The sequence below is a fragment of the Sander vitreus genome, chromosome 17, assembly GCF_031162955.1.
Source record: "Sander vitreus isolate 19-12246 chromosome 17, sanVit1, whole genome shotgun sequence".
NCBI classification, from domain to species: domain Eukaryota; kingdom Metazoa; phylum Chordata; class Actinopteri; order Perciformes; family Percidae; genus Sander; species Sander vitreus.
The window spans coordinates 11,127,722-11,140,966 of record NC_135871.1 but is presented as its reverse complement, the minus strand read 5'-3'; positions in this window follow the sequence as shown (position 1 = coordinate 11,140,966).

Sequence of the window (13,245 nt, the reverse complement as noted above, 5' to 3'; positions counted from 1 at the left end):
TGCTGGTTCAGCACAGCGTAAACAGCCCACAGGGGCTCTTTCTTAAACATAGTCCTCCTCCATGTACTGATCTCACCGCAGGGCTTTGGCTTTCCATCCCAGCAGCCCTCTGGCCCACATGCCAACAGGAGGCCTGTTTTTCCCCGCAACATAGCAACACCGCCCTGAGCTAACTCTGACCCTTGACAGTCAAAACATATTACTGGCCCAGGTGACAGGATCTGTACACTAAGCATTATAAATACTCCAGGGGTTCACACCAGCTGATGAACTAATGTGATGTCATTGGGGCAGATTTGAATATACAGGCTGAGTAGATACCACATATTTACTTTGTTAAATAGCAATTTACCAAAGAGGAATTGTAAACAAAAGAGCTCAGAGCTGTGAGCTCAGGGCCATGGGGAGAGCAGCAGAACCAAACGTTTGAGTCTCACATTTCAAAGCCCGAGACAATTGAGGCCTCAGCTGGGCCACATATACTGTAAGTCTGATTCATCTTGACATCTCTGCAAGGTTAAAGTCTCGGGAAAACAAATCTACAGCCCCTTACACACGGCCGTTATCCAGCCATTCTATAGCTGCGGGGAAGATGTACTTTTTCATTATCGCCACAGGGGTTTGAGTCATCGTGGAAGACTTCTTGCCCACTGTGGAGCCGCTGCACCAGCATAAGTCAAACAGAAAGACAGAAAATCATGGGTAATTCACCACCATGTCCTTACACCTCTTTGAACAAAGTCTGTTGTTTGTCCTCAAAGACAATGTGCTTGTGTTTATATGCCCTCATACATATCAATTGCTTTACGACTTGGGCAGTGTCATCCTCAAGGTGCTTGAAAATTAGGTTTCAATGTCAGCTGAGAGGCACATTCCAGACAAAAATAACGGAGCTTTCACCTCCAGGCTGTTCAGCTTCCCCATCAGCACGCAGTGACTGAAACCGAAACCCTCCCATCTAAATAACACTGAAATCCGGGCTTACACAAGCGTATTGCTCTTGCATCAGCAAATGAACTTCTTTCCACATAACAGTTCAGCTGTCAGCAACTATGGTGAGTGTTTATGAGGAAAAAAAGAGAAGGGAAGTGAAACTTCTCTGTGTCTCTTTGTTTCTCGGGCAGAAAACTCGGACAGCAAAAATGGCGTCACCCTCGCTCTGAAGTAGAGACCGTGTGCCCTGGATGAACTTCCTGTTTCAGTCTGCCTCAGATATAGGGTTTCTCCAGCCAGGGCACACACAGGAAGTGAGTCACACTTATTCACCAGTCGTAGTCTGTAGGCTGCTGACTCTTCGAGCCCCAGAGTGACAGGCCGTAGAGGGGGCCAAATTAGCTTCTGAAACTTTAATCTTCTGCAACTCAATTATTTAATATCTGAGCCACCCACTTCAAAGGAATACCTCAGCTCCCTCCTCCCTGGCTGCCTTGATGGAGGCTTTCATTCCCGTCTCCTAAAGGACTCACCCGTTTTATATCTTTCCCCCGCGGTTTGAATGACACTCTGTGAAATCTTACAGTGCTTCCTGAAATCAGAGATATACTGTGCTAATAAACCGCAGTGCATTAAAAGCTGTGGGAGCTGAAGGTGAAATTATAGTATGAAACTTGTAAAATGTATTCACACATCCTAATTTTGGATTCCCCGTCCAATTGTAAAACAATAATTTGCAGCTGCAGAATGTAATCTCTTCAGAGTCAAAGAGACTCAAAGAGTCAAGAGGAGGAAGCAATTACTGTGATTTGGAATGGAGTGTGAATACAAAGACCTAATGAAAATATGCAAAAAACACGCTTATGTAATAAATAGGAGATGAATTTGAATGCTAGCAACAGTGAGAAACTTAGAAATGTATTGGACAACTGTATTTGTGAGGCGAAGTCACGTTTTCTGTACAATAACAAATGTCCTCTGAATGTAAATGATGTCCTTGTTTACGACAAGATTCATAATGGAGATGAGGTCATTGAAATGAATAGGCAGCAAATGCAAAGAACAAAAATAACCTTGAGACGAGGGTCATACATTATTTTGGAATTGGCCTTGATTTTTGTCTCACCCAGCCAAATAACACATTTCCAGATCTGCATAGCTATTGGCTCTGTGGAAAAGTGGATCAGAGAAGTGGAAAGTTAATCCCCAAGACCTTCCCAGCCAGAGACGAGAAGAGGGGGGGCTGCTGGCAACTGCAAAGAGGCATGGGGGCTATGTGTCTCTGCGGATTTGCACACACACACACACACACACACACACACACACACACACACACACACACACACAAACACACACACATCCTGCTGCAGTGACACATACACACACACACACACACACAGCCACCAAAAGACAGCCATACAGATGACACACAGACTTACGAAATACCTCCTGTTACGCCGACCAAACTCAATTTACATTGCATACTTAGTCAACCCTGCAAACATTTAAATCTCATTTAGCATTTTTGTGAAAATACAGAATGTTATAAGCCACACATAGATGATGCCCGAAAATCTAATGTAGCATGCATATGGCTTTGTGTATACAACATTTATAGTCCATAACTACAAAGGTTGCATATTTTTAAACCAAGCTGGAGCCAGCAGCTAGCTAGCTCAACTTAGCATTGGATGTTATGTTTGTGGCGGTGGAGAAGTGTTTGTGGTAACTAATTTGAAGTAATGGGCATACCTCCACCCCTCAAAAGACGCCTTAAGCGGTGGCTCTGCTATTTTTGTTTTGTGTTACCCAAACATGCATAAAAAGGGACGTTTGATTTGTTTTTCTCTTCTCTCGTTATGCAGATGGTTGAAGAACCAGTAATGCAAGTAACATGATAACTCTTTGATTAGTAACTGTAATGTTATTACTGAAGTTATCAACAGTAATGTGTTACATTACTGCGTTACATACAAATGTAATCTGATTACAGTACCCCCAACACGCGATGTACGTTACTAATATGCAAATGAGTGTATGATGTATGACGTTTTAGCAACTTTTGGAGCTAGTGCTAGCTACTTCCATTGGAAACAGAACAGAACAGAACAGCTACCATATAGACATGAGAGTGATATCAAGCTTTTCTTCTAACTTTCGAATGGTTATTTTTCTGTACATATCATATTATTAATATTATCATATAATATTAAACCCTTTTTGCCATAAAGTGCCTTGTTTTGGTGGATAGAACCTTTGGGTTCCTTATTGAACCTTATTATCAGAGGTCTAGTCTAACCTTACCATAACAATCATCTTTTGAAAGGGTAAACAGGACCAACTATGGCTGCCAGCATCACATCATATCTGGCACCATCCGCCTGGAACAGATGGCTTACCAGGCACACTATATTAAATGTACCTAATGAGTCAGAGAATGCATGATCTCATGCTAGCCTACTTCCATTCTTAATCTATATCATGTGCAGGTGTAAGCAAGTGGTCTCGCCAGTATGTGTGCACTAATTCGCCGGCTGCATGCATACAAATGCAGATGTGTGCAGGCGTAGGATGCAGGATATTCTCCGATCTCTTAAAAGCCTTTTCTAAGTGGAATGACTCTATCAAGGGAACAATGGGTATTCTGAGCCCGGCAATGTGACAAAGGTTCACACTGACACGCTTTTCTAAATTAGGCTGTTCATGCACTGGAGGGAAGTGAGCCCTGCTTCTATTCTTCTCCTCTACTCGGAGGTCATTGTGTAGACAGGAAAGGCTACACAGACATATGACTTGACATGCTCTCTAAAGTAGGTTAAGGGCACTCTACTTGCAATATTTAAAAATGCAGAGAAACTCTATTTAAACTCTGTGGCATGTTCAAACTAAATGATTCCTTTATTGTCATGGAAGACATCGATCCCTGAGGGGTTTGAATATATTGGGCTTAATTGTTACAGAGGGATATATTGTCACAGTCAGATTCTAACAATTGATCCCCAACAATGCAATGTGTCTCGGCTGTATTCGGATGACCAAAACACATTTTAAAACCATGTGTAAACAGGGTCTCTGAGGCACAAGACATCTATCTCTGACAGCTGGAGAAAGAAACCCTCCCATCTCCACTTCACCTTTTCACCTCCAAACACGCAGCGACCTTCAGCATGTGAAAAGCAAGACTGATGTCATTATGAGATAACCTGCATTACGTTTTTTTTTCCAAGCATGTTTTCCCCCTTATATAAACACAGTGTGCTCGTGAAAACGTTGCAACATTGCAACTGGGAGATGCAGATGTGAACAGAGAGGCCTTTGAAGGAGCAGAGTTGGGCCTGCTCGAGTCTACTGCCTTCCCTTCACGGCCCAAACTCCCACCACACGTCTGCTTCCAGGAAACCAGCTGTTGGACTGGGGAGAAGGGAGGAGGTGATATTCTATATCAGGGCTGTGAATCACAGTTCCATGCTCTGTATTTTTCCTATGGTGGTTTGGCTGCCCGGCTGGCTGGCCGAGCGGCTGGCAGCGTGCGTGAGGAGGAATGTGTTGTGGAGCGGGCCTCAGCGCTTAGGGACTGACTGGAAGACTGGGAAAGGGGGTTGCTGGGTTATTACGTGGCCCCGGGGGTGCTTATTTAAACCAAAGTCCTGTCTGGACTATTGCACTCAAACACTGTTATTGTGCTGCAGCTGCATGAGACATGAAGGCAGAGAGTTGAAAATAGGGAGGAGGAAAAAGAGAGGGAGTCAGAAAGGGAAAGAGAGAGTCATGGGAGGGAGAAGCGGAAAGAGAGAAGGGAGAGAGATCTGGACAATGTCATCCCTCCTTCTCAGGAAACGGCACAAACAATAAGTAAAGATGAGAGAGCCCAGTGGAGCAGAAGAGGGGACAGCACAGGGAAAAGCCATAATTAGGCATTGGGTGACGAAAGATCTCATGTTTTATGGAGATATATTTGGAACTAGAAAAAAAAACACCATGTAAATGTATCTGCAATCTGTAGGAGGAGGATGTTGGATGATAAAACAAACTGCAGGGTTGACAAAGTATGCAAATTTAGGTATGACACACATTTTGAATAGCATCCGGTTTAGAAAGATGTATCATTCAGAGATACAAAGAGCAGCTCGGCAAGCATTTTAATGGAAGGAGATGGATTTGTTTATGGATGGAATGTTGTACATCATGCAAGACTGGGAGCTGCGAGCAACGGCGGGGATCTGAGCCTCGGGTTCGTGCAAAGTGAGAGGAAAACTCGAAGAGTCTGGCTCACGCTGTGGAATGGCGGAAATCCTGGTCTGATTGCACGGCAGCATTTGCTTGTGTTCAGACAGCTCCTAGGAAAGGAATGTGTGGCCTACATTCCCTCTCGAGCCCCCGCCCCTGCTTTTTCAAACACTAACCCTCAGTGTCAGCACGGCAAAGTTTATTAAGAGGCTGCAAACCAAAAACAACAAAGTACAGAAACATTTGAAGCACATGGTCCTGATTTAATGGCATTTTCTGGGGGGGGGGGGCATTTTATGAAAAAAAAAACATCCGGCCATGAGACACTGTTTGCCATGAGACACTATTTGCTCTGCAGGTTTGAGAGCACTGCTATGCAGTCATTTAAGTCTGACACAGGAGGCAGGAATGGGTTAAGTCTACTGCAGAGAGAGAAAGGGGAGAGCAGCGGTATGGGGAGACAGAAGGGATAGGAGTGGGGGTGGGGAAAGAGTGTGTGTGTGTGTGTGGGGGGGGAGGGTCAGCGCTGCATTCAGATGAAATTAAATGGAGGCTAAAGTGCTGACTCATTGCGTTTAGACCCTTTATTACCTGCTCCGTCACCCAAGCTTTTTATGGGGTGGGCTGCCAGAAGAAAGCTGAGGGGATGCAGAGGCAGGCAGCCCTCATTTACAGGAACCCTTTTTGGAGGCAATAACACTGCAGTCAGCCAGCCAGCCCCATGGCTCACCTGCACTCTGCAAAAGTATCCGTTAAGACAACACCCCCCAAACACACACGCACATCCCCCCACCTCTCTCTCACAGAAGGAAGCCTTTTTTTTTTGCTTTTGCTTTTGCTTTTGCTGCTAATGAGACATTAAGGAATCTGGGCATGCTTTGTACAGGCTGGTCTGGTAGGCTGGTCTGTCATGCTGTGTATGTGTGTGTGTGTGTGTGTGTGTGTGTGAGTAAAAAGCCTTTGTGTGCTTTTCTGTACTTCCTTGTGATATAGTAGTACTGTGGTTTACACCACAAGCAACGTGACAAATAACATGCTGGAAGTGCATTTATGTTGTACATGAAGTAAAGAAGTTGGCTGTAGCCGAACTCGTGTGCGTCATTGCCCTCAGCATCCGATCACGTTCTTACACTTAGACGTGTAAGCTATCACGCCAGCATCATTTGCACTGCTGCTAGCGCACACATAGCAAGGTGGTAGTGTTGTTGGCTGTGTGAAGAGGTGGAATGGTGACACAAAACACATTTTCGGAAACAGGCAACAATTATTTTCCCCCCTCTTGATTAAATATCTTTCAATAGACAAGGGGAAAGCATACTTTCTATCAATGCTGTTATATGCCTGCAAAAAACTTTTGTATCTTTACTGTTGCTTTTTCTTTTGGAATTTGATATTTGTTGGTCAAGATGGTCACGTTTGAAAGTCTACGTGTGCATGCTTGCAGTCACAATGAATCACTGATGTTGATACTAGATAAACAGACATACTATAAGTGGTTATACACTGTGCATGATGTATGGCTGTGGCCTGCCTTGAGCACTCACTGGCTGTGGAAAGCGCTTATTGCTGCTGATCAGACGAAATGGACTCCAGCACTGTGTCAGGCTCCAGTTTGTCTCAAATGGTCTGGGCAATCAGAGCATACAGCCAATAAATGGATGCATTCTCTCTGTCCTGGCTCTGCTTCTCCATCTCCCTCATTACTCCCATTACTCTGCAGCTTGTGGGTTATCTAATGCTCTCCCCATGGCTTACGGTTTGGCTGGGGATTAGACTAATTTTTCCAAGGGCATTTTATAAACAACCCTGTGTGCCTCCCGTTCCTGTGGGCTGAGCTAATGTAGCAGCAGAATTTATGACCTCAGAGGCCTTGTGGCCTCACTCCCATTGCAATACATTATTCAAATTCATTCTCTCTCTCACACACAGAGCGGAGGGCAATTATTTGAATATCCGCAGGAGTGCAGCTGGAGTGCCGCTGCTCATCTTCAACAGTAAAGACAGCGAAATTGCCTCACTCTGGCGGATGAAGGTTGTAGGCAATGAAACACTATAATTTATGACACAGTTTGATATTTTAGTGAAGTCATTGATTCCCTCGTATCAGACCTTGGCAAGGACAGCTCCAGAATTCACAGAATTTAATTCCAATTAAATGGATGAGAATGATTTTTTTCAGCACTAATTGGACACTTGGCTGGCTGCACATGCTGTAAAATGAATTTTCCACTGAATCAACAGAAACAGCCCTCAGAAATGTAACATAATGTCCTTGCCCTGCAAGATATTTTAAAGGCTTCTGTAAGGAGTGTTGCGAACATAAAGTCTGTGCTCAAAACAAAATGTATGTACTGCCTGAGGGGTGAAAAACAGATTGATATCATGTATGCAGCATGTTATTGAAGCTGTCCCACTTTCAGCAGTGAACAGATGTAGTACCCTCATTTCCTGTATAGCTTCTCTGTCACACACCTACACCGTGATGTAAGTGTTGTTCACACCACAACAACACATTTGTACCATTCACAAATCCCATTACAGCACCTCCCAGAGACAGACTATAAATCACACTGGATTACACACCTCCTCTTGCATTAAGACTTACTAATACTGTACTCTGATTATGAACAAAGAGGAAGGAGCTGCTTTTATTTTTAACATGTTGGCCTCACCCTCCCAATCCTAATTTCCAGTTTCCTTTCATAGCTTCAGTCAGTTTGATAAAGTCCTGCACATTAATAATCAACAGTTTCAAACTGTGTATTTTCCTATTTTTACCCTCTTACCTCTATATTTTCCGATATATGTTTTATTTAGAATTTTTAAGTTCTTTTTCCATATTCAGCATCCTTTTTGCAGTTCCTGCATTAATTGTTTCATTGATAACATTGACATATTATCACCTCATAAAGTTTTTTGGCGAATGTGTTGCATATTCACACATGTGCAGACCAAGTCCAATATTTTTTTAAGCTTGGTTTTGGTGTCCTGAGTGAAATATCTGTCTTTTTTTGCGGCTAAATACTCTACTACGTTTAGCAGCTAGCCGCCAACTTTGTCTGTCTGCCGTCTGGTGCTGGTTAGGTAGTGTAAGTGGATTTAACAGAGCTTTTTCTCCCAAAATAGCTGCCTGTTGTGGCCAAAAACAACAATGCACACAGTGAACGAATACAGTATATGAAAGAAGCTAAAATGCTTCTTAGAGCTGAGGGGAACAGTTAGGCAATGAATGTCTGTGGGTGCATCACTTCAAGCAACACCTTTCACATCACACAGCCATTTGATTAGTTGTTTTTTAAAAATACATGAATTAGTGCGGCTTTAAAAACACATATGTAGCTTAACGTAAAGTAGGTGATAAACAGATTCTGGAATAGACCAGAACTTGTAGTCTTTTATCTCACTTGTGCATGGAAATGTGTTTATGTGTAAGAAATCTAATGAAAACAGATTTGTCACTGACACAGTGTCTAATTGCTTCTTTGTTCTGTTCTTTTCGGACCACACCTGTCAGAAGTATCAGTACACATGAAGCACTGTTCTGCTATTTTGTCTTTTTTCATTGAGCTCTTACATTCCTTTTGTTTGTGTGTGTGTGTGTGTGTGTGTGTGTGTGTTTGTAAGTGTTGGAGGCAGGGATCAAGCATCCAGTAGCACATCTGCCTCATGGTTGTATCCAGTTCCCGTCACTGATACCATGAAAGCAATCGCAGAGATAACAAAAACCTTGTTCAAACGCTAAAAGCAGGACAAGGACAGGTAAGAGCCTGCTCACCATTTTTCCCACAAGTGCAGTTTTTAAAGCCCTTAGGGTGTGTGCCTTTGGTGTAAACTGATGAAAACCACTGTGATGCAACTGTGTCTTTATTCATGACAGTACACGGTGGGGGGGGTTTAGCTGCAAATGCCTGCGGCTTCGTAAATAAATCATCTAAACTTGCTGAAGAGAAAAGCTCCAACAATAAAAGATTTTTCTTTCCCGATGGGTGAGTCACTATTCAAAGGAAAAAGAGGCCCAGATTCTCTGCCATCAAGCATTCAGGCATCAATTTCACTAGTGTGAAAAGCCAGCTGACAATAGAGCTAATTGATGAGGATTATCCAGCAGAAAAGGAGGAAGCCTTGTGACGTGACTCATTGCGGCCATCTGTGCGAGTGTACAGTATTTTCACAACCATGCCTCCTAGAGCAGAATAACTTCCTCTTTGGCACAAAGCCCCAAACGAACATCAGCCTATATCCCGACTGGCTCCGCCTTTGCCTGGATAATACTTTCACTTGCACCTGTCCTTTAAACCACTCACACTGTCTTACTAGTTGCTGCTGAGGGAAGCAAAGTACACTCACTGAGTGCGATATATTGAGGGAAATGGGGAGTCATACCAAATATCAAAACACTTCCCTCAAAATGCTAAGACCTAAAGTCACACACACACACACACACACACACACACACACACACATACTCTGTGAAATTGCCAGTGAGTCGAGTAGCTAATGACATTTCTCCGTTACCAGTTAATCCAGACAAAAAAACACGACAGAGGGCTCTCAGGAAGCTTTTTTAATTGTGCGAATGATGATTCAGCAGCATTCACAGTATTGTTATCCGATTCTTTATTCTTCAACTTTTTTTGGTCGCCTATGACTTCTGCATACGTTCAGCTACAAAAAACATTCACATATCAAAATGTTTAGCTCCTTAAGGACATGATGGCAACTATTCAACTACTACACAATAAATGTTTCATTCAGGCTTTTTCTGTGCTTATGTGGATTGCGTGTCTTAGACTTTTTGTGTGGAGTTTGGATGTTCTTCCAGACTTTCTTTAAAATACAATACTATGACTATTTTTGACATGCTGTGACTTTTTTTTATCCCTTTTTTTAACAAGCTATACTATCACTTTTTTATCACTTTTTTCTACATACTACACTATGACTTTTTCAATATACAATACTATGACTTTTTTCGACATACTATACTATGCCTTTTTATGACTTTTTTGACATACTATAATAGGACTTTTTTAACACTTTTTTCGATATACATTGTTATGTTTTTAACAGACATGCACTGTGGATCAGTGATTAGCACTGCTCCAACAATCACTAGTAAGTAGGCACTGCAGACTTTGACACTTGGTTTGAACCCCAATTCGGGCTGGTCCTTTTGTGTAGAGTTTGGATGTTCTTCCAGACTTTTTTTGATATACTATACTATGACTTTTTTTTCACTTTTTTCAACATACTATACTATGACTTTTTCTTCATACTATATTATGACTTTTTCATGACTTTTTTTTTATCATACTTGCTATGACTTTTTTATGACTTTTTCGACATACTATACCATGACCTTTTTATCACTTTTTTCGACATACTATACCATGACTTTTTTGACATGCTATACTATGACTTTTATATAATTTTTTTCAACATACTATACTGACTTTTTTTATCACTTTTTTCAAAGTACTATACTATGACTTCTTTTGACATACTATTCTATGACGTTGTTTATCACTTTTTTCAAATCCGCTGGATTTCATTCATTTAGGCCGGATATTCGTTGTCACGGCTTCCTTTGTGCTGGCATTTTAAGATTTAATCCTGGTCGATTTATGAGGACCATGGTTAACCTTTTCTCAGATCTCTGCAGGGTAAATCCAGACGGTTAGCTAGACTGTCTAATCTGAGTTTTCTGTTGCATGACTAAAACAAATTTTAAAGGTACACATGTTGCACCAAAACAAGTTCCTTCCAAGCCTATTTTTATCATACTATACATTGGCTATCACTTTTTTCGATATACTATACTATCACTTTTTTCGACATAAGATACTATGACTTTTTAAGATGTTTTTGGCATTTTTGACATCTGCTATGACTTTTTTATAATTTTTTTCGACATAATATACTATCACTTTTTTTGACTTTTTTCGAAATACTATACTATGACTTTTAATCACATTTTTCAACATAATATACTATGTCTTCTTTCGACATACTATGCTATGACTTTTTATAATTTTTTTCGACATACTATACTGACTTTTTTTATCACTTTTTGACATACTGTACTATGTCTTCTTTCGTCATGCTATACTATGACTTTTTCATGTCTTTTTGCGACAAACTATACTATGACTTTATATCACTTTTTTCAACATACTATACTGACTTTTTTCGACATACTATACATTGACTATTACTTTTTTTGATACACTATACTATCACTTTTTTTGACATAAGATACTATGACTTTTTAAGATGTTTTTGGCATTTTTGATATATATTATGACTTTTTTATCATTTCTTTCGACATAATATACTGTCTTCTTTCAACAGGCTATACTATGACTTTTTTATCACTTTTATCAAGATACTATACTATGACGTGTTGTTTTCGACATATTATACAATGACTATCACTTTTTTCGACATACTATACTACGATTTTTTTTCAAAATAATATACTATGACTTTTTATTTTTAAGATTTCTTTTTGGCATTTTCTATATATTACTGACTTTTTTATGACATTTTCCGACATACTATACTATGACTTTTTTATGACTTTATCCGACATGCTATGGGTTTTTATGACTTTTTTTAGACATACTATACAATAACTTTTTGTGACTTTTTTCAACATACTTTACTATGGCCTTTTTACCATTTTTTTCGACATATTATACTATGACCTTTTTCGATATACTATACTATGACTTTTAAGGACATTTTTGATGAATTACTATACTAAATATCACCGAGTCTTAAGTGAAGAAGTCAAATAGCAAAGACACTATAGTCATGTGTGTCGGGTCAGATAACTCAGGGTGATAGAAGAATGCTTAGAAGACTGAAGGTTGTGAGTTTAAAACGTATGTGTTGCAGTGAGGTCCAATATAAAAAATGAAAAAGATAAATATGCTCAAAACATAAACCTGTGTGTCACGTCAGATAGCTCAGCATGATAAGAGAGAGAAGGTTGTGTGTTCATATTCATCCATCCATCTTTGTCCGCTTATCCGGGGTCAGGTCGCGGGGCAGCAGCTCCAGCAGGGGACCCCAAACTTCCCTTTCCCAAGCCACATTAACATTATTATTCATGATGTTTTTCAAAATACTATACTATGGGTTTTTTTATGACTTTTTCGACATACTATAATATGACTTTTAATGACTTTTTTCGACATACTAGTTTACTATGACTCTTTTCAATATGCTGTACTTTGACTTTTTCATCACTTTTTTGACATACTATATTATGAATTTTTCATCCTTTTTCTCGACATACTATGTAAAAGTAGTCATGTAAGTTATAGTAAAGTATATATATACTATACTATGACTTTTTTGACATACTGTACCATGACTTTTTTATCACTTTTTTTGACATACTATACTATGACTTTTTATGACTTATTTAAGATATACTATAGTATGACTTTTTTAGACATACTCATATTTCAGCAAGAAAATAAATTCAAACCGTACAGTGTTCTACATCTTTTGGCATTATCGAACTTTTAAAGCCAATAATTCAGTTTAGTGTTAGCTTTTCAAAAAAATTTTAAATATTCCACATCTTTTTTACATGAGTGGTGTTATTCAACTTTTCAATGAAATTCATACTAATTAAAACCATTCCCACTTTTCCAACAGTTCTTACTACTTCACCTTCTTCTTACGCAGTTAAGCTGTCTCATCCTCACAACTAAAACTTAAACACAAGTTTACAATCACCTCAGAGCGCCGAGAAGCCAAACATCAGAAATATCAGTGACAGTGAAGGTAGCAGTGTTAATGAAAGTCGGATTGAACACAGTGTTTGGTCAAGATAAGCAGCCGGGTTTAAAAGTCAATCACATTTTTGTCTCTGTGTGTTAATGCTCTTGTTCCTACATGCTTTTGTTTTGAGGTTTTGCTTTCTTTTTTTTCCTTTCGTTCTTTCTCGGGGCTGTACATTCGATCCCCTTCATGGCGCATTACCACAAACTTGTAGCGTCTCTGTCACTGCGGTATAGATAATTTGGCTTGTAAGAGTGATGCTTCTCAGTTTCAGAATCATAAGATTAT